This window comes from Schistocerca serialis, chromosome 6 (genome assembly GCF_023864345.2).
Source record: "Schistocerca serialis cubense isolate TAMUIC-IGC-003099 chromosome 6, iqSchSeri2.2, whole genome shotgun sequence".
Taxonomy (NCBI): Eukaryota; Metazoa; Arthropoda; class Insecta; order Orthoptera; family Acrididae; genus Schistocerca; species Schistocerca serialis.
This window is the reverse complement of record NC_064643.1, coordinates 17,707,891-17,729,231: the sequence shown is the minus strand read 5'-3', so window position 1 is coordinate 17,729,231 and position 21,341 is coordinate 17,707,891.

The following is a 21,341-nucleotide window of genomic DNA, read 5'->3' as shown; positions in this document are numbered from 1 at the left end:
CTATAACTAGTGTCACAGGAATGGTTCGAAACAGTCAGTAAGAAGAGTCAATCTTCTTGTACTTAAGTCGGCATTGTGCCTTTTGTATTTAATTCCGATGCATTTTCTGTGTATCATCGTCAATATGAAGGTCCAAGGGATACAGTAAACCTAAAGTGAAGCATTGGAATCTATAACTAGTGTCACAGGAATGGTTCAAGACATAGACAGTAAGAAGAGTCAGTCTTGTTGTATTTAAGTCGGCAATGTGCCTTTTCTATTTAATTCCAATGCAATTTCTGTATTTCGTCGCCAATAAGAAGGTCCAAAGGATATAGTAAACCTGAAGTGAAGCATCGGAATCTATAACCAATGTCACAGGAATCGTTCAAACATAGACAGTAGGAAGGGTCAGTCTTCTTGTATTTAAGTCGGCATTGTGCCTTTTGTATTTAGTTCCGATGCAATTTCTGTGTTTCATCGTCAATACGAAGGTCCAAGGGATACAGTAAACCTAAAGTGAAGCATCGGAATCTATAAGTAGTGTCACAGGAATGGTTCAAAACATAGTCAGTAAGAAGAGTCAGTCTTCTTGTACTTATGTTGGCATTGTGCCTTTTGTATCTAATACCGATGCAATTTCTCTGTTTCATCGTCAATAAGAAGGTCAGAGGGGTAGAGTGAACCTGAAGTGATGCATCGGAATCTATAACTAGTGTCACAGGAATGGTTCAAAACATAGACAGTAAGAAGTTTCAGTCTTCTTGTACTTAAAACGGCATTGTGCATTTGTACTTAATAACGATGCAATATCTGTGTTTCATCATCAATAAGAGGGTGCAAGGGATACAGTAAATCCTAAGTGAAGCATCGGAATCTATAACTAGTGTCACAGGAATGGTTCAAATCTTAGACAGTAAGAAGAGTCAGTCTTCTTGTACTTAAGTAGGCATTGTGCTTTTTGTATTTAATTCCGATGCAATTTCTGTGTTTCATCGTCAATAAGAACGTCCAAGGGATACAGTAAACCTGAAGTGAAGCATCGGAATCTATAACTAATGTCACAGGAATCGTTCAAAACATAGACAGTAGGAAGAGTCAGTCTTCTTGTACTTAAGTCGGCATTGTGTCTTTTGTATTTAATTCCGATGCAATTTCTGTGTTTCATCGTTAAAAGAAGGTCAGAGGGATACCGTAAACCTGAATTGAAGCATCGGAATTTGTAACTAGTGTCACAGGAACGGTTAAAAACATAGACAGTAGGAAGAGTCAGTCCTCTTGTACTTAAGTCGGCATTGTGCCTTTTGTATTTAATTCCGATGCAATATCTGTGTTTCATCGTCAACAAGAAGGTCCAAGGGATACAGTTAACCTGAAGTGAAGCATCGGAATCTGTAACTAGCGTCACAGGAATGGTTCAAAACATAGGCAGTAAGAAGAGTAAGTCTTCTTGTTCTTAAGTCGGCATTGTGCTTTTTGTATTTAATTCCGATGCAATTTCTGTGTTTCATCGTCAATAAGAACGTCCAAGGGATACAGTAAACCTGAAGTGAAGCATCGGAATCTATAACTAGTGTCACAGGAATGGTTCAAAACATAGACAGTTGGAAGAGTCAGTCTTCTTGTACTTAAGTCGGCATTGTGCCTTTTGTATTTAATTCCGATGCAATATCTGTGTTTCATCGTCAATAAGGAGGTCAGAGGGATACAGTAAACCTGAAGTGAAGCATCGGAAACTATAACTAGTGTCACAGGAATGGTTCAAAACATAGTCAGTAAGAAGAGTCAGTCTTCTTGTACTTAAGTAGGCATTGTGCCTTTTCTATTTAATTCCGATGCAATATCTGTGTTTCATCGTCAATAAGAAGGTCAGAGGGATAGAGTAAACCTGAAGTGAGGCATCGGAATCTATAACTAGTGTCACAGGAATGGTTCCAAACATAGTCAGTAAGAAGAGTCAGTCTTCTTGTACTTAAGTCGGCATTGTGCCTTTTGTAATTAATTCCGATGCAATTTCTGTGCTTCATCGTCAATAAGAGGGTCAGAGGGGTAGAGTAAACCTGAAGTGAGGCATCGGAATCTATAACTAGTGTCACAGGAATGGTTCGAAACAGTCAGTAAGAAGAGTCAATCTTCTTGTACTTTAGTCGGCATTGTGCCTTTTGTATATAATTCCGATGCATTTTCTGTGTATCATCGTCAATAAGAAGGTCCAAGGGATACAGTAAACCTGAAGTGAAGCATCGGAATCTATAACTAGTGTCACAGGAATGGTTCAAAACATAGACAGTAAGAAGAGTCAGTCTTCTTATATTTAAGTCGGCAATGTGCTTTTTCTATTTAATTCCAATGCAATTTCTGTATTTTGTCGCCAATATAAAGGTCCAAAGGATATAGTAAACCTGAAGTGAAGCATCGGAATCTATAACCAATGTCACAGGAATCGTTCAAACATAGACAGTAGGAAGGGTCAGTCTTCTTGTACTTAAGTCGGCATTGTGCCTTTTGTATTTAGTTCCAATGCAATTTCTGTGTTTCATCGTCAATAAGAAGGTCCTAGGGATAGAGTAAACCTGAAGTGAAGCATCGGAATCTGTAACTAATGTCACAGGAATGGATCAAAACATAGTTAGTAAGAAGAGTCAGTCTTCTTGTACTTAAGTCGGCAATGTGCCTTTTGTAATTAATTCCGATGCACTTTCTGTGTTTCATCGTCAATACGAAGGTCCAAGGGATACAGTAAACCTAAAGTGAAGCATCGGAATCTATAACTAGTGTCACAGGAATGGTTCAAAACATAGACAGTTGGAAGAGTCAGTCTTCTTGTACTTAAGTCGGCATTGTGCCTTTTGTATTTAATTCCGATGCAATATCTGTGTTTCATCGTCAATAAGGAGGTCAGAGGGATACAGTAAACCTGAAGTGAAGCATCGGAAACTATAACTAGTGTCACAGGAATGGTTCAAAACATAGTCAGTAAGAAGAGTCAGTCTTCTTGTACTTAAGTAGGCATTGTGCCTTTTCTATTTAATTCCGATGCAATATCTGTGTTTCATCGTCAATAAGAAGGTCAGAGGGATAGAGTAAACCTGAAGTGAGGCATCGGAATCTATAACTAGTGTCACAGGAATGGTTCCAAACATAGTCAGTAAGAAGAGTCAGTCTTCTTGTACTTATGTCGGCATTGTGCCTTTTGTATTTAATTCCGATGCAATGTCTGTGTCTCATCGTCAATAAGAAGGTCAGAGGGATACAGTAAACCTGAAGTGAAGCATCGGAATCTATAACTAGTGTCACAGGAATGGTTCAAAACATAGTCAGTAAGAAGAGTCAGTCTTCTTTTCCTTAAGTCGGCATTGTGCCTTTTGTATTTAATTCCGATGCATTTTCTGTGTTTCAGCGTCAATTCGAAGGTCCAAGGGATACAGTAAATCTAAAGTGAAGCATCGGAATCTATAACTAGTGTCACAGGAATAGTTCAAACCATAGGCAGTAAGAAGAGTCAGTCTTCTTGTACTTAAGTCGGCATTGTGCCTTTTGTACTTAATTCCAATGCAATTACTGTGTTTCATCGTCAATAAGAACGTCCAAGGGATACAGTAAACCTGAAGTGAAGCATCGGAATCTATAACTAGTGTCACAGGAATGGTTCAAATCATAGACTGTAGGAAGATTCAGTCTTCTTGTACTTAAGTCGGCATTGTGCCTTTTCTATTTAATTCCGATGCAATTTCAGTGTTTCATCGTCAATAAGAATGTCAGAGGGTTACAGCAACCCTGAAGTGAAGCATCGGAATCTGTAACTAGCGTCACAGGAATGGTTCAAAACATGGACAGAAAGAAGAGTCAGTCTTCTTGTACTTATGTCGTCATTGTGCCTTTTGTATTTAATTCCGATGCAATATCTGTGTTTCATCGCCAATAAGAAGGTCAGAGGGATACAGTAAACCTGAAGTGAAGCATCGGAATCTGTAACTACTGTCACAGGAATGGTTCAAAACATAGTCAGTACGAAGAGTCAGTCTTCTTCTACTTAAGTCGTCATTGTGCCTTTTGTATTTAATTCCGATGCAATATCTGTGTTTCATCGTCAATAAGAAGGTCCAAGGGATACAGTAAACCTGAAGTGAAGCATCGGAATCTGTAACTAGCGTCACAGGAATGGTTCAAATCATAGTCAGTAAGAAGAGTCAGTCTTCTTGTACTTAAGTCGGCATTGTGCCTTTTGTAATTAATTCCGATGCAATTTCTGTGCTTCATCGTCAATAAGAGGGTCAGAGGGGTAGAGTAAACCTGAAGTGAGGCATCGGAATCTATAACTAGTGTCACAGGAATGGTTCGAAACAGTCAGTAAGAAGAGTCAATCTTCTTGTACTTTAGTCGGCATTGTGCCTTTTGTATATAATTCCGATGCATTTTCTGTGTATCATCGTCAATAAGAAGGTCCAAGGGATACAGTAAACCTGAAGTGAAGCATCGGAATCTATAACTAGTGTCACAGGAATGGTTCAAAACATAGACAGTAAGAAGAGTCAGTCTTCTTATATTTAAGTCGGCAATGTGCTTTTTCTATTTAATTCCAATGCAATTTCTGTATTTTGTCGCCAATATAAAGGTCCAAAGGATATAGTAAACCTGAAGTGAAGCATCGGAATCTATAACCAATGTCACAGGAATCGTTCAAACATAGACAGTAGGAAGGGTCAGTCGTCTTGTACTTAAGTCGGCATTGTGCCTTTTGTATTTAGTTCCAATGCAATTTCTGTGTTTCATCGTCAATAAGAAGGTCCTAGGGATAGAGTAAACCTGAAGTGAAGCATCGGAATCTGTAACTAATGTCACAGGAATGGATCAAAACATAGTTAGTAAGAAGAGTCAGTCTTCTTGTACTTAAGTCGGCAATGTGCCTTTTGTAATTAATTCCGATGCACTTTCTGTGTTTCATCGTCAATACGAAGGTCCAAGGGATACAGTAAACCTAAAGTGAAGCATCGGAATCTATAAGTAGTGTCACAGGAATGGTTCAAAACATAGACAGTTGGAAGAGTCAGTATTCTTGTACTTAAGTCGTCATTGTGCCTTTTGTATTTAATTCCGATGCAATATCTGTGTTTCATCGACAATAAGGAGGTCAGAGGGATACAGTAAACCTGAAGTGAAGCATCGGAAACTATAACTAGTGTCACAGGAATAGTTCAAAACATAGTCAGTAAGAAGAGTCAGTCTTCTTGTACTTAAGTAGGCATTGTGCCTTTTCAATTTAATTCCGATGCAATATCTGCCTTTCATCGTCAATAAGAAGGTCAGAGGGATAGAGTAAACCTGAAGTGAGGTATCGGAATCTATAACTAGTGTCACAGGAATGGTTCCAAACATAGTCAGTAAGAAGAGTCAGTCTTCTTGTACTTATGTCGGCATTGTGCCTTTTGTATTTAATTCCGATGCAATTTCTGTGTCTCATCGTCAATAAGAAGGTCAGAGGGATACAGTAAACCTGAAGTGAAGCATCGGAATCTATAACTAGTGTCACAGGAATGGTTCAAATCATAGTCAGTAAGAAGAGTCAGTCTTCTTTTCCTTAAGTCGGCATTGTGCCTTTTGTATTTAATTCCGATGCATTTTCTGTGTTTCAGCGTCAATTCGAAGGTCCAAGGGATACAGTAAATCTAAAGTGAAGCATCGGAATCTATAACTAGTGTCACAGGAATGGTTCAAACCATAAGCAGTAAGAAGAGTCAGTCTTCTTGTACTTAAGTCGGCATTGTGCTTTTTGTACTTAATTCCAATGCAATTTCTGTGTTTCATCGTCAATAAGAACGTCCAAGGGATACAGTAAACCTGAAGTGAAGCATCGGAATCTATAACTAGTGTCACAGGAATGGTTCAAATCATAGACTGTAGGAAGATTCAGTCTTCTTGTACTTAAGTCGGCATTGTGCCTTTTCTATTTAATTCCGATGCAATTTCAGTGTTTCATCGTCAATAAGAATGTCAGAGGGTTACAGCAACCCTGAAGTGAAGCATCGGAATCTGTAACTAGCGTCACAGGAATGGTTCAAAACATAAACAGAAAGAAGAGTCAGTCTTCTTGTACTTAAGTCGTCATTGTGCCTTTTGTATTTAATTCCGATGCAATATCTGTGTTTCATCGTCAATAAGAAGGTCAGAGGGATACAGTAAACCAGAAGTGAAGCATCGGAATCTGTAACTACTGTCGCAGGAATGGTTCAAAACATAGACAGTAGGAAGAGTCAGTCTTCTTGTACTTAAGTCGTCATTGTGCCTTTTGTATTTAATTCCGATGCAATATCTGTGTTTCATCGTCAATAAGAAGGTCCAAGGGATACAGTAAACCTGAAGTGAAGCATCGGAATCTGTAACTAGCGTCACAGGAATAGTTCAAATCATAGTCAGTAAGAAGAGTCAGTCTTCTTGTACTTAAGTCGGCATTGTGCCTTTTGTAATTAATTCCGATGCAATTTCTGTGCTTCATCGTCAATAAGAAGGTCAGAGGGGTAGAGTAAACCTCAAGTGAAGCATCGGAATCTATAACTAGTGTCACAGGAATGGTTCGAAACAGTCAGTAAGAAGAGTCAATCTTCTTGTACTTAAGTCGGCATTGTGCCTTTTGTATATAATTCCGATGCATTTTCTGTGTATCATCGTCAATAAGAAGGTCCAAGGGATACAGTAAACCTGAAGTGAAGCATCGGAATCTATAACTAGTGTCACAGGAATGGTTCAAAACATAGACAGTAAGAAGAGTCAGTCTTCTTATATTTAAGTCGGCAATGTGCCTTTTCTATTTAATTCCAATGCAATTTCTGTATTTCGTCGCCAATAAGAAGGTCCAAAGGATATAGTAAACCTGAAGTGAAGCATCGGAATCTATAACCAATGTCACAGGAATCGTTCAAACATAGACAGTAGGAAGGGTCAGTCTTCTTGTACTTAAGTCGGCATTGTGCCTTTTGTATTTAGTTCCGATGCAATTTCTGTGTTTCATCGTCAATAAGAAGGTCCTAGGGATAGAGTAAACCTGAAGTGAAGGATCGGAATCTGTAACTAATGTCACAGGAATGGATCAAACATAGTTAGTAAGAAGAGTCAGTCTTCTTGTACTTAAGTCGGCATTGTGCCTTTTGTAATTAATTCCGATGCAATTTCTGTGTTTCATCGTCAATACGTAGGTCCAAGAGATACAGTAAACCTAAAGTGAAGCATCGGAATCTATAAGTAGTGTCACAGGAATGGTTCAAAACATAGTCAGTAAGAAGAGTCAGTCTTCTTGTACTTATGTTGGCATTGTGCCTTTTGTATTTAATACCGATGCAATTTCTCTGTTTCATCGTCAATAAGAAGGTCAGAGGGATACAGTAAACCTAAAGTGAGGCATCGGAATCTATAACTAGTGTCACAGGAATGGTTCAAAACATAGACAGTAAGAAGGGTCAGTTTTCTTGTACTTAAAACGGCATTGTGCCTTTTGTACTTAATACCGATGCAATAGCTGTGTTTCATCGTCAATAAGAAGGTGCAAGGGATACAGTAAATCTGAAGTGAAGCATCGGAATCTATAACTAGTGTCACAGGAATGGTTCAAAACTTAGACAGTAAGAAGAGTCAGTCTTCTTGTACTTAAGTCGGCATTGTGCCTGTTTTATTTAATTCCGATGCAATTTCTGTGCTTCATCGTCAATAAGAAGGTCAGAGAGGTAGAGTAAACCTGAAGTGAAGCATCGGAATCTATAACTAGTGTCACAGGAATGGTTCGAAACAGTCAGTAAGAAGAGTCAAACTTCTTGTACTTAAGTCGGCATTGTGCCTTTTGTCTTTAATTCCGATGCAATTTCTGTGTTTCATCGTTAAAAGAAGGTCAGAGGGATACCGTAAACCTGAAGTGAAGCATCGGAATCTGTAACTAGTGTCACAGGAATGATTAAAATCATAGACAGTAGGAAGAGTCAGTCCTCTTGTACTTAAGTCGGCATTGTGCCTTTTGTATTTAATTCCGATGCAATATCTGTGTTTCATCGTCAACAAGAAGGTCCAAGGGATACAGTGAACCTGAAGTGAAGCATCGGAATCTGTAACTAGCGTCACAGGAATGGTTCAAAACATAGTCAGTAAGAAGAGTCAGTCTTCTTGTTCTTAAGTCGGCATTGTGCTTTTTGTATTTAATTCCGATGCAATTTCTGTGTTTCATCGTCAATAAGAACGTCCAAGGGATACAGTAAACCTGAAGTGAAGCATCGGAATCTATAACTAGTGTCACAGGAATGGTTCAAAACATAGACAGTAGGAGTGGTCAGGCTTCTTGTACATAAGTCGGCATTGTGCCTTTTCTATCTAATTCCGATGCAATTTCAGTGTATCATCGTCAATAAGAATGTCAGAGGGATACAGTAACCCTAAAGTGAAGCATCGGAATCTGTAACTAGCGTCACAGGAATGGTTCAAAACATAGACAGAAAGAGGTGTCAGTCTTCTTGTACTTCAGTCGGCAGTGTGCCCTTTGTATTTAAATCCGATGCTATTTCTGTGTTTCATCGTCAATAAGAAGGTCCAAGGGATACTGTAAACCAGAAGTGAAGCATCGGAATCTATAACTAGTGTCACAGGAATGGTTCAAAACATAGACAGTAAGAAGAGTCAGTCTTCTTGTACTTAAGTCGGCTTTGTGCCTTTTCTATTTAATTCCGATGCACTTTCTGTGTTTCATCGTCAATAAGAAGGTCAGAGGGATGCAGTAAACCTGAAGTGAAGCATCGGAATCCATAACTAGTGTCACAGGAATGGTTAAAATCGTAGTCAGTAAGAAGAGTCAGTCTTCTTGTACTTAAGTCGGCATTGTGCCTTTACTATTTAATTATGATGCAATTTCTGTGTTTCATCGTCAATAAGAAGGTCCAAGGGATACAGTAATCCTGAAGTGAATCATCATAATCTATAACTAGTGTCACAGGAATGGTTCAAAACATAGTCAGTACGGAGAGTCATTCTTCTTGTACTTAATTCGGAATTGTGCCTTTTGTATTTCATACCGATGCAATTTCTGTGTTTCATCGTCAATAAGAAGGTCAGAGGGATACAGTAAACCTGAAGTGAAGCATCGGAATCTATAACAAGTGTCACAGGAATGGTTCAAAACAGTCAGTTAGAAGAGTCAGTCTTCTTGTCCTTAAGTCGGCATTGTGCCTTTTGTATTTAATTCCGATGCAATTTCTGTGTTTCATCGTCAATAAGAAGGTCAGAGGGATACAGTAAACCTGAAGTGAAGCATCGGAATCTATAACTAGTGTCACAGGAATGGTTCAAAACATAGACAGTAAGAAGAGTCAGTCTTCTTGTACTTAAGTCGGCATTGTGCCTTTTCTATTTAATTCCGATGCAATTTCAGTGTTTCATCGTCAATAAGAATGTCAGAGGGATACAGCAACCCTGAAGTGAAGCATCGGAATCTGTAACTAGCGTCACAGGAATGGTTCAAAACATAGACAGAAAGAAGAGTCAGTCTTCTTGTACTTAAGTCGTCATTGTGCCTTTTGTATTTAATTCCGATGCAATATCTGTGTTTCATCGTCAATAAGAAGGTCAGAGGGATACAGTAAACCTGAAGTGAAGCATCGGAATCTGTAACTACTGTCACAGGAATGGTTCAAAACATAGACAGTAGGAAGAGTAAGTCTTCTTGTACTTAAGTCGTCGTTGTGCCTTTTGTATTTAATTCCGATGCAATATCTGTGTTTCATCGTCAATGAGAAGGTCCAAGGGATACAGTGAACCTGAAGTGAAGCATCGGAATCTGTAACTAGCGTCACAGGAATGGTTCAAATCATAGTCAGTAAGAAGAGTCAGTCTTCTTGTACTTAAGTCGTCATTGTGCCTTTTGTATTTAATTCCGATGCAATTTCTGTGTTTCATCGTCAATAAGAAGGTCCAAGGGATACAGTAAACCTGAAGTGAATCATCGTAATCTATAACTAGTGTCACAGGAATGGTTCAAAACATAGTCAGTACGAAGAGTCAGTCTTCTTCTACTTAAGTCGGCATTGTGCCTCTTGTATTTAATTCCAATGCAATTTCTGTGTTTCATCGTCAATAAGAAGGTCAGAGGGATACAGTAAATCTGAAGTGAAGCATCGGAATCTATAACTAGTGTCACAGGAATGGTTCAAATCATAGACAGTAAGAAGAGTCAGTCTTCTTGTACTTAAGTCGGCATTGTGCCTTTTGTATTTAATTCCGATGCAGTTTCTGTGCTTCATCGTCAATCAGAAGGTCAGAGGGGTAGAGTAAACCTGAAGTGAAGCATCGGAATCTATAACTAGTGTCACAGGAATGGTTCGAAACAGTCAGTAAGAAGAGTCAATCTTCTTGTACTTAAGTCGGCATTGTGCCTTTTGTATTTAATTCCGATGCATTTTCTGTGTATCATCGTCAATAAGAAGGTCCAAGGGATACAGTAAACCTGAAGTGAAGCATCGGAATCTATAACTAGTGTCACAGGGATGGTTCAAAACATAGACAGTAAGAAGAGTCAGTCTTCTTGTATTTAAGTCGGCAATGTGCTTTTTTTCTATTTAATTCCAATGCAATTTCTGTATTTCGTCGCCAATATGAAGGTCCAAAGGATATAGTAAACCTGAAGTGAAGCATCGGAATCTATAACCAATGTCACAGGAATCGTTCAAACATAGACAGTAGGAAGGGTCAGTCTTCTTGTACTTAAGTCGGCATTGTGCCTTTTGTATTTAGTTCCGATGCAATTTCTGTGTTTCATTGTCAATAAGAAGGTCCTAGGGATAGAGTAAACCTGAAGTGAAGCATCGGAATCTGTAACTAATGTCACAGGAATGGATCAAAACATAGTTAGTAAGAAGAGTCAGTCTTCTTGTACTTAAGTCGGCATTGTGCCTTTTGTATTTAATTCCGATGCAATTTCTGTGTTTCATCGTCAATACGAAGGTCCAAGGGATACAGTAAACCTAAAGTGAAGCATCGGAATCTATAACTAGTGTCACAGGAATGGTTCAAAACATAGTCAGTAAGAAGAGTCAGTCTTCTTGTACTTATGTTGGCATTGTGCCATTTGTATTTAATACCGGTGCAATTTCTCTGTTTCATCGTCAATAAGAAGGTCAGAGGGATACAGTAAACCTAAAGTGAGGAATCGGAATCTATAACTAGTCTCACAGGAATGGTTCAAAACATAGACAGTAAGAAGGGTCAGTCTTCTTGTACTTAAAACGGCATTGTGCCTTTTGTACTTAATACCGATGCAATATCTGTGTTTCATCGTCAATAAGAAGGTGCAAGGGATACAGTAAATCTGAAGTGAAGCATCGGAATCTATAACTAGTGTCACAGGAATGGTTCAAAACTTAGACAGTAAGAAGAGTCAGTCTTCTTGTACTTAAGTCGGCATTGTGCCTTTTGTAATTAATTCCGATGCAATTTCTGTGCTTCATCGTCAATAAGAAGGTCAGAGGGGTAGAGTAAACCTGAAGTGAAGCATCGGAATCTGTAACTAGCGTCACAGGAATGGTTCAAAACATAGACAGAAAGAGGTGTCAGTCTTCTTGTACTTCAGTTGGCAGTGTGCCCTTTGTATTTAAATCCGATGCTATTTCTGTGTTTCATCGACAATAAGAAGGTCCAAGGGATACAGTAAACCTGAAGTGAAGCATCGGAATCTATAACTAGTGTCACAGGAATGGTTCAAAACATAGACAGTAAGAAGAGTCAGTCTTCTTGTACTTAAATCGGCATTGTGCCTTTTCTATTTAATTCCGATGCACTTTCTGTGTTTCATCGTCAATAAGGAGGTCAGAGGGATACAGTAAACCTGAAGTGAAGCATCGGAATCCATAACTAGTGTCACAGGAATGGTTCAAAACATAGTCAGTAAGAAGAGTCAGTCTTCTTGTATTTAAGTCGGCATTGTGCCTTTTCTATTTAATTCCGATGCAATATCTGTGTTTCATCGTCAATAAGAAGGTCAGAGGCATACAGTAAACCTGATGTGAAGCATCGGAATCTATAACTAGTGTCACAGGAATGGTTCAAAACAGTCAGTAAGAAGAGACAATCTTCTTGTACGTAAGTCGGCATTGTGCCTTTTGTATTTAATTCCGATGCATTTTCTGTGTTTCATCGTCAGTAAGAAGGTCCAAAGGATACAGTAAACCTGAAGTGAAGCATCGGAATCTATAACTAATGTCACAGGAATCGTTCAAAACATAGACAATAGGATGAGTCAGTCTTCTTGTACTTAAGTCGGCATTGTGCCTTTTGTATTTAATTCCGATGCAATTTCTGTGTTTCATCGTCAAAAAGAAGGTCCGAGGGATACAGTAAGCCTGAAGCGAAGCATCGGAATCTATAAGAAGTGTCACAGGAATGGTTCAAAACAGTCCGTAAGAAGAGTCAGTCGTCTTGTACTTAAGTCGGCATTGTGCCTTTTGTTTTTCATTCCGAAGCTATTTCTGCATTTCGTCGCCAATTACAAGGTCCAAGGGATACAGCAAACCTGAAGTGAAGCATCGGAATCAATAACTAATGTCACAGGAATCGTTCGAAACATAGACAGTAGGAAGAGTCAGTCCTCTTGTACTTAAGTCAACATTGTGACTTTTGTATTTAATTAAGATGCAGTATCTGTGTTTCATCGTCAACAAGAAGGTCCAAGGGATACAGTAAACCTTAAGTGAAGCATCGGAATCTGTAACTAGCGTCACATTAATGGTTCAAAACATAGTCAGTAAGAAGAGTCAGTCTTCTTGTACTTAAGTCGGCATTTTGCCTTTTCTATTTAATTCCGATGTAATTTCTGTGTTTCATCGTCAATAAGAACGTCCAAGGGATACAGTAAACCTGAAGTGAAGCATCGGAATCTATAACTAGTGTCACAGGAATGGTTCAAAATATAGACAGTAGGAAGAGTCAGTCTTCTTGTTCTTATGTCGGCATTGTGCTTTTTGTATTTAATTCCGATGCAATTTCTGTGTTTCATCGTCAATAAGAATGTCAGAGGGATACAGTAACGGTGAAGTGAAGCATCGGAATCTGTAACTAGCGTCACAGGAATGGTTCAAAACATAGACAGAAAGAAGAGTCAGTCTTCTTGTACTTAAGTCGGCATTGTGCCTTTTGTACTTAATTCCGATGCAATTTCTGTGTTTCATTGTCAATAAGAAGGTCCAAGGGATACAGTAAACCTGAAGTGAAGCTTCAGAATCTATAACTAGTGTCACAGGAATGGTTCAAAACATAGACAGCAAGAAGAGTCAGTCTTCTTGTACTGAAGTCGGCATTGTGCCTTTTCTATTTAATTCCGATGGAATTTCTGTGTTTCATCGTCAATAAGAAGGTCAGAGGGATACAGTAAACCTAAAGTGAGGCATCGGAATCTATAACTAGTGTCACATGAATGGTTCAAAACATAGTCAGTAAGAAGAGTCAGTCTTCTTGAACTTAAGTCGGCATTGTGCCTTTTGTATTTAATTCCGAAGCTATTTATGCATTTCGTCGGCAATTAGAAGGTCCAAAGGATACAGTAATCCTGAAGTGAAGCATCGGAATAAATAACTAATGTCACACGTATCGTTCAAAACATAGACAGTAGGAAGAGTCAGTCTTCTTGTACTTAAGTCGGCATTGTGCCTTTTGTATTTAATTCCGATGCAATATCTGTGTTTCATCGTTAATAAGAAGGTCCAAGGGATACAGTAAACCTGAAGTGAAGCATCGGAATCTGTAACTAGTGTCACAGGAATGGTTCAAATCATAGACTGTAGGAAGAGTCAGTCTTCTTGTACTTAAGTCGGCATTGTGCCTTTTCTATTTAATTCCGATGCAATTTCAGTGTTTCATCGTCAATAAGAATGTCAGAGGGATACAGCAACCCTGAAGTGAAGCATCGGAATCTATAACTAGCGTCACAGGAATGGTTCAAAACATAGACAGAAAGAAGAGTCAGTCTTCTTGTACTTAAGTCGTCATTGTGCCTTTTGTATTTAATTCCGATGCAATATCTGTGTTTCATCGTCAATAAGAAGGTCAGAGGGATACAGTAAACCTGAAGTGAAGCATCGGAATCTGTAACTACTGTCACAGGAATGGTTCAAAACATAGACAGTAGGAAGAGTAAGTCTTCTTGTACTTAAGTCGTCGTTGTGCCTTTTGTATTTAATTCCGATGCAATATCTGTGTTTCATCGTCAATGAGAAGGTCCAAGGGATACAGTGAACCTGAAGTGAAGCATCGGAATCTGTAACTAGCGTCACAGGAATGGTTCAAATCATAGTCAGTAAGAAGAGTCAGTCTTCTTGTACTTAAGTCGTCATTGTGCCTTTTGTATTTAATTCCGATGCAATTTCTGTGTTTCATCGTCAATAAGAAGGTCCAAGGGATACAGTAAACCTGAAGTGAATCATCGTAATCTATAACTAGTGTCACAGGAATGGTTCAAAACATAGTCAGTACGAAGAGTCAGTCTTCTTCTACTTAAGTCGGCATTGTGCCTCTTGTATTTAATTCCAATGCAATTTCTGTGTTTCATCGTCAATAAGAAGGTCAGAGGGATACAGTAAATCTGAAGTGAAGCATCGGAATCTATAACTAGTGTCACAGGAATGGTTCAAATCATAGACAGTAAGAAGCGTCAGTCTTCTTGTACTTAAGTCGGCATTGTGCCTTTTGTATTTAATTCCGATGCAGTTTCTGTGCTTCATCGTCAATCAGAAGGTCAGAGGGGTAGAGTAAACCTGAAGTGAAGCATCGGAATCTATAACTAGTGTCACAGGAATGGTTCAAAACAGTCAGTAAGAAGAGTCAATCTTCTTGTACTTAAGTCGGCATTGTGCCTTTTGTATTTAATTCCGATGCATTTTCTGTGTATCATCGTCAATAAGAAGGTCCAAGGGATACAGTAAACCTGAAGTGAAGCATCGGAATCTATAACTAGTGTCACAGGGATGGTTCAAAACATAGACAGTAAGAAGAGTCAGTCTTCTTGTATTTAAGTCGGCATGTGCTTTTTTTCTATTTAATTCCAATGCAATTTCTGTATTTCGTCGCCAATATGAAGGTCCAAAGGATATAGTAAACCTGAAGTGAAGCATCGGAATCTATAACCAATGTCACAGGAATCGTTCAAACATAGACAGTAGGAAGGGTCAGTCTTCTTGTACTTAAGTCGGCATTGTGCCTTTTGTATTTAGTTCCGATGCAATTTCTGTGTTTCATTGTCAATAAGAAGGTCCTAGGGATAGAGTAAACCTGAAGTGAAGCATCGGAATCTGTAACTAATGTCACAGGAATGGATCAAACATAGTTAGTAAGAAGAGTCAGTCTTCTTGTACTTAAGTCGGCATTGTGCCTTTTGTATTTAATTCCGATGCAATTTCTGTGTTTCATCGTCAATACGAAGGTCCAAGGGATACAGTAAACCTAAAGTGAAGCATCGGAATCTATAACTAGTGTCACAGGAATGGTTCAAAACATAGTCAGTAAGAAGAGTCAGTCTTCTTGTACTTATGTTGGCATTGTGCCATTTGTATTTAATACCGGTGCAATTTCTCTGTTTCATCGTCAATAAGAAGGTCAGAGGGATACAGTAAACCTAAAGTGAGGAATCGGAATCTATAACTAGTCTCACAGGAATGGTTCAAAACATAGACAGTAAGAAGGGTCAGTCTTCTTGTACTTAAAACGGCATTGTGCCTTTTGTACTTAATACCGATGCAATATCTGTGTTTCATCGTCAATAAGAAGGTCAGAGGGATACAGTAAATCTGAAGTGAAGCATCGGAATCTATAACTAGTGCCACAGGAATGGTTCAAAACTTAGACAGTAAGAAGAGTCAGTCTTCTTGTACTTAAGTCGGCATTGTGCCTTTTGTAATTAATTCCGATGCAATTTCTGTGCTTCATCGTCAATAAGAAGGTCAGAGGGGTAGAGTAAACCTGAAGTGAAGCATCGGAATCTGTAACTAGCGTCACAGGAATGGTTCAAAACATAGACAGAAAGAGGTGTCAGTCTTCTTGTACTTCAGTTGGCAGTGTGCCCTTTGTATTTAAATCCGATGCTATTTCTGTGTTTCATCGACAATAAGAAGGTCCAAGGGATACAGTAAACCTGAAGTGAAGCATCGGAATCTATAACTAGTGTCACAGGAATGGTTCAAAACATAGACAGTAAGAAGAGTCAGTCTTCTTGTACTTAAGTCGGCATTGTGCCTTTTCTATTTAATTCCGATGCACTTTCTGTGTTTCATCGTCAATAAGGAGGTCAGAGGGATACAGTAAACCTGAAGTGAAGCATCGGAATCCATAACTAGTGTCACAGGAATGGTTCAAAACATAGTCAGTAAGAAGAGTCAGTCTTCTTGTATTTAAGTCGGCATTGTGCCTTTTCTATTTAATTCCGATGCAATATCTGTGTTTCATCGTCAATAAGAAGGTCAGAGGGATACAGTAAACCTGATGTGAAGCATCGGAATCTATAACTAGTGTCACAGGAATGGTTCAAAACAGTCAGTAAGAAGAGACAATCTTCTTGTACGTAAGTCGGCATTGTGCCTTTTGTATTTAATTCCGATGCAATATCTGTGTTTCATCGTCAATGAGAAGGTCCAAAGGATACAGTAAACCTGAAGTGAAGCATCGGAATCTATAACTAATGTCACAGGAATCGTTCAAAACATAGACAATAGGATGAGTCAGTCTTCTTGTACTTAAGTCGGCATTGTGCCTTTTGTATTTAATTCCGATGCAATTTCTGTGTTTCATCGTCAAAAAGAAGGTCCGAGGGATACAGTAAGCCTGAAGCGAAGCATCGGAATCTATAAGAAGTGTCACAGGAATGGTTCAAAACAGTCCGTAAGAAGAGTCAGTCGTCTTGTACTTAAGTCGGCATTGTGCCTTTTGTTTTTCATTCCGAAGCTATTTCTGCATTTCGTCGCCAATTACAAGGTCCAAGGGATACAGCAAACCTGAAGTGAAGCATCGGAATCAATAACTAATGTCACAGGAATCGTTCGAAACATAGACAGTAGGAAGAGTCAGTATTCTTGTACTTAAGTCAGCATTGTGCCTTTTGTATTTAATTCCGATGCAATTTCTGTGTTTCATCGTCATAAAGAAGGTCAGAGGGATACAGTTAACCTGAAGTGAAGCATCGGAATCTGTAACTAGTGTCACAGGAATGGTTCAAAACATAGACAGTAGGAAGAGTCAGTCCTCTTGTACTTAAGTCAACATTGTGACTTTTGTATTTAATTAAGATGCAGTATCTGTGTTTCATCGTCAACAAGAAGGTCCAAGGGATACAGTAAACCTTAAGTGAAGCATCGGAATCTGTAACTAGCGTCACATTAATGGTTCAAAACATAGTCAGTAAGAAGAGTCAGTCTTCTTGTACTTAAGTCGGCATTTTGCCTTTTCTATTTAATTCCGATGTAATTTCTGTGTTTCATCGTCAATAAGAACGTCCAAGGGATACAGTAAACCTGAAGTGAAGCATCGGAATCTATAACTAGTGTCACAGGAATGGTTCAAAATATAGACAGTAGGAAGAGTCAGTCTTCTTGTTCTTATGTCGGCATTGTGCTTTTTGTATTTAATTCCGATGCAATTTCTGTGTTTCATCGTCAATAAGAATGTCAGAGGGATACAGTAACGGTGAAGTGAAGCATCGGAATCTGTAACTAGCGTCACAGGAATGGTTCAAAACATAGACAGAAAGAAGAGTCAGTCTTCTTGTACTTAAGTCGGCATTGTGCCTTTTGTACTTAATTCCGATGCAATTTCTGTGTTTCATTGTCATTAAGAAGGTCCAAGGGATACAGTAAACCTGAAGTGAAGCTTCGGAATCTATAACTAGTGTCACAGGAATGGTTCAAAACATAGACAGCAAGAAGAGTCAGTCTTCTTGTACTGAAGTCGGCATTGTGCCTTTTCTATTTAATTCCGATGGAATTTCTGTTTGTCATCGTCAATAAGAAGGTCAGAGGGATACAGTAAACCTAAAGTGAGGCATCGGAATCTATAACTAGTGTCACATGAATGGTTCAAAACATAGTCAGTAAGAAGAGTCAGTCTTCTTGAACTTAAGTCGGCATTGTGCCTTTTGTATTTAATTCCGAAGCTATTTATGCATTTCGTCGGCAATTAGAAGGTCCAAAGGATACAGTAATCCTGAAGTGAAGCATCGGAATAAATAACTAATGTCACACGTATCGTTCAAAACATAGACAGTAGGAAGAGTCAGTCTTCTTGTACTTAAGTCGGCATTGTGCCTTTTGTATTTAATTCCGATGCAATATCTGTGTTTCATCGTTAATAAGAAGGTCCAAGGGATACAGTAAACCTGAAGTGAAGCATCGGAATCTGTAACTAGTGTCACAGGAATGGTTCAAATCATAGACTGTAGGAAGAGTCAGTCTTCTTGTACTTAAGTCGGCATTGTGCCTTTTCTATTTAATTCCGATGCAATTTCAGTGTTTCATCGTCAATAAGAATGTCAGAGGGATACAGCAACCCTGAAGTGAAGCATCGGAATCTGTAACTAGCGTCACAGGAATGGTTCAAAACATAGACAGAAAGAAGAGTCAGTCTTCTTGTACTTAAGTCGTCATTGTGCCTTTTGTATTTAATTCCGATGCAATATCTGTGTTTCATCGTCAATAAGAAGGTCAGAGGGATACAGTAAACCTGAAGTGAAGCATCGGAATCTGTAACTACTGTCACAGGAATGGTTCAAAACATAGACAGTAGGAAGAGTAAGTCTTCTTGTACTTAAGTCGTCGTTGTGCCTTTTGTATTTAATTCCGATGCAATATCTGTGTTTCATCGTCAATGAGAAGGTCCAAGGGATACAGTGAACCTGAAGTGAAGCATCGGAATCTGTAACTAGCGTCACAGGAATGGTTCAAATCATAGTCAGTAAGAAGAGTCAGTCTTCTTGTACTTAAGTCGTCATTGTGCCTTTTGTATTTAATTCCGATGCAATTTCTGTGTTTCATCGTCAATAAGAAGGTCCAAGGGATACAGTAAACCTGAAGTGAATCATCGTAATCTATAACTAGTGTCACAGGAATGGTTCAAAACATAGTCAGTACGAAGAGTCAGTCTTCTTCTATTTAAGTCGGCATTGTGCCTCTTGTATTTAATTCCAATGCAATTTCTGTGTTTCATCGTCAATAAGAAGGTCAGAGGGATACAGTAAATCTGAAGTGAAGCATCGGAATCTATAACTAGTGTCACAGGAATGGTTCAAATCATAGACAGTAAGAAGAGTCAGTCTTCTTGTACTTAAGTCGGCATTGTGCCTTTTGTATTTAATTCCGATGCAGTTTCTGTGCTTCATCGTCAATCAGAAGGTCAGAGGGGTAGAGTAAACCTGAAGTGAAGCATCGGAATCTATAACTAGTGTCACAGGAATGGTTCGAAACAGTCAGTAAGAAGAGTCAATCTTCTTGTACTTAAGTCGGCATTGTGCCTTTTGTATTTAATTCCGATGCATTTTCTGTGTATCATCGTCAATAAGAAGGTCCAAGGGATACAGTAAACCTGAAGTGAAGCATCGGAATCTATAACTAGTGTCACAGGGATGGTTCAAAACATAGACAGTAAGAAGAGTCAGTCTTCTTGTATTTAAGTCGGCATGTGCTTTTTTTCTATTTAATTCCAATGCAATTTCTGTATTTCGTCGCCAATATGAAGGTCCAAAGGATATAGTAAACCTGAAGTGAAGCATCGGAATCTATAACCAATGTCACAGGAATCGTTCAAACATAGACAGTAGGAAGGGTCAGTCTTCTTGTACTTAAGTCGGCATTGTGCCTTTTGTATTTAGTTCCGATGCAATTTCTGTGTTTCATTGTCAATAAGAAGGTCCTAGGGATAGAGTAAACCTGAAGTGAAGCATCGGAATCTGTAACTAATGTCACAGGAATGGATCAAACATAGTTAGTAAGAAGAGTCAGTCTTCTTGTACTTAAGTCGGCATTGTGCCTTTTGTATTTAATTCCGATGCAATTTCTGTGTTTCATCGTCAATACGAAGGTCCAAGGGATACAGTAAACCTAAAGTGAAGCATCGGAATCTATAACTAGTGTCACAGGAATGGTTCAAAACATAGTCAGTAAGAAGAGTCAGTCTTCTTGTACTTATGTTGGCATTGTGCCATTTGTATTTAATACCGGTGCAATTTCTCTGTTTCATCGTCAATAAGAAGGTCAGAGGGATACAGTAAACCTAAAGTGAGGAATCGGAATCTATAACTAGTCTCACAGGAATGGTTCAAAACATAGACAGTAAGAAGGGTCAGTCTTCTTGTACTTAAAACGGCATTGTGCCTTTTGTACTTAATACCGATGCAATATCTGTGTTTCATCGTCAATAAGAAGGTCAGAGGGATACAGTAAATCTGAAGTGAAGCATCGGAATCTATAACTAGTGTCACAGGAATGGTTCAAAACTTAGACAGTAAGAAGAGTCAGTCTTCTTGTACTTAAGTCGGCATTGTGCCTTTTGTAATTAATTCCGATGCAATTTCTGTGCTTCATCGTCAATAAGAAGGTCAGAGGGGTAGAGTAAACCTGAAGTGAAGCATCGGAATCTGTAACTAGCGTCACAGGAATGGTTCAAAACATAGACAGAAAGAGGTGTCAGTCTTCTTGTACTTCAGTTGGCAGTGTGCCCTTTGTATTTAAATCCGATGCTATTTCTGTGTTTCATCGACAATAAGAAGGTCCAAGGGATACAGTAAACCTGAAGTGAAGCATCGGAATCTATAACTAGTGTCACAGGAATGGTTTAAAACATAGACAGTAAGAAGAGTCAGTCTTCTTGTACTTAAGTCGGCATTGTGCCTTTTCTATTTAATTCCGATGCACTTTCTGTGTTTCATCGTCAATAAGGAGGTCAGAGGGATACAGTAAACCTGAAGTGAAGCATCGGAATCCATAACTAGTGTCACAGGAATGGTTCAAAACATAGTCAGTAAGAAGAGTCAGTCTTCTTGTATTTAAGTCGGCATTGTGCCTTTTCTATTTAATTCCGATGCAATATCTGTGTTTCATCGTCAATAAGAAGGTCAGAGGGATACAGTAAACCTGATGTGAAGCATCGGAATCTATAACTAGTGTCACAGGAATGGTTCAAAACAGTCAGTAAGAAGAGACAATCTTCTTGTACGTAAGTCGGCATTGTGCCTTTTGTATTTAATTCCGATGCATTTTCTGTGTTTCATCGTCAATAAGAAGGTCCAAAGGATACAGTAAACCTGAAGTGAAGCATCGGAATCTATAACTAATGTCACAGGAATCGTTCAAAACATAGACAGTAGGATGAGT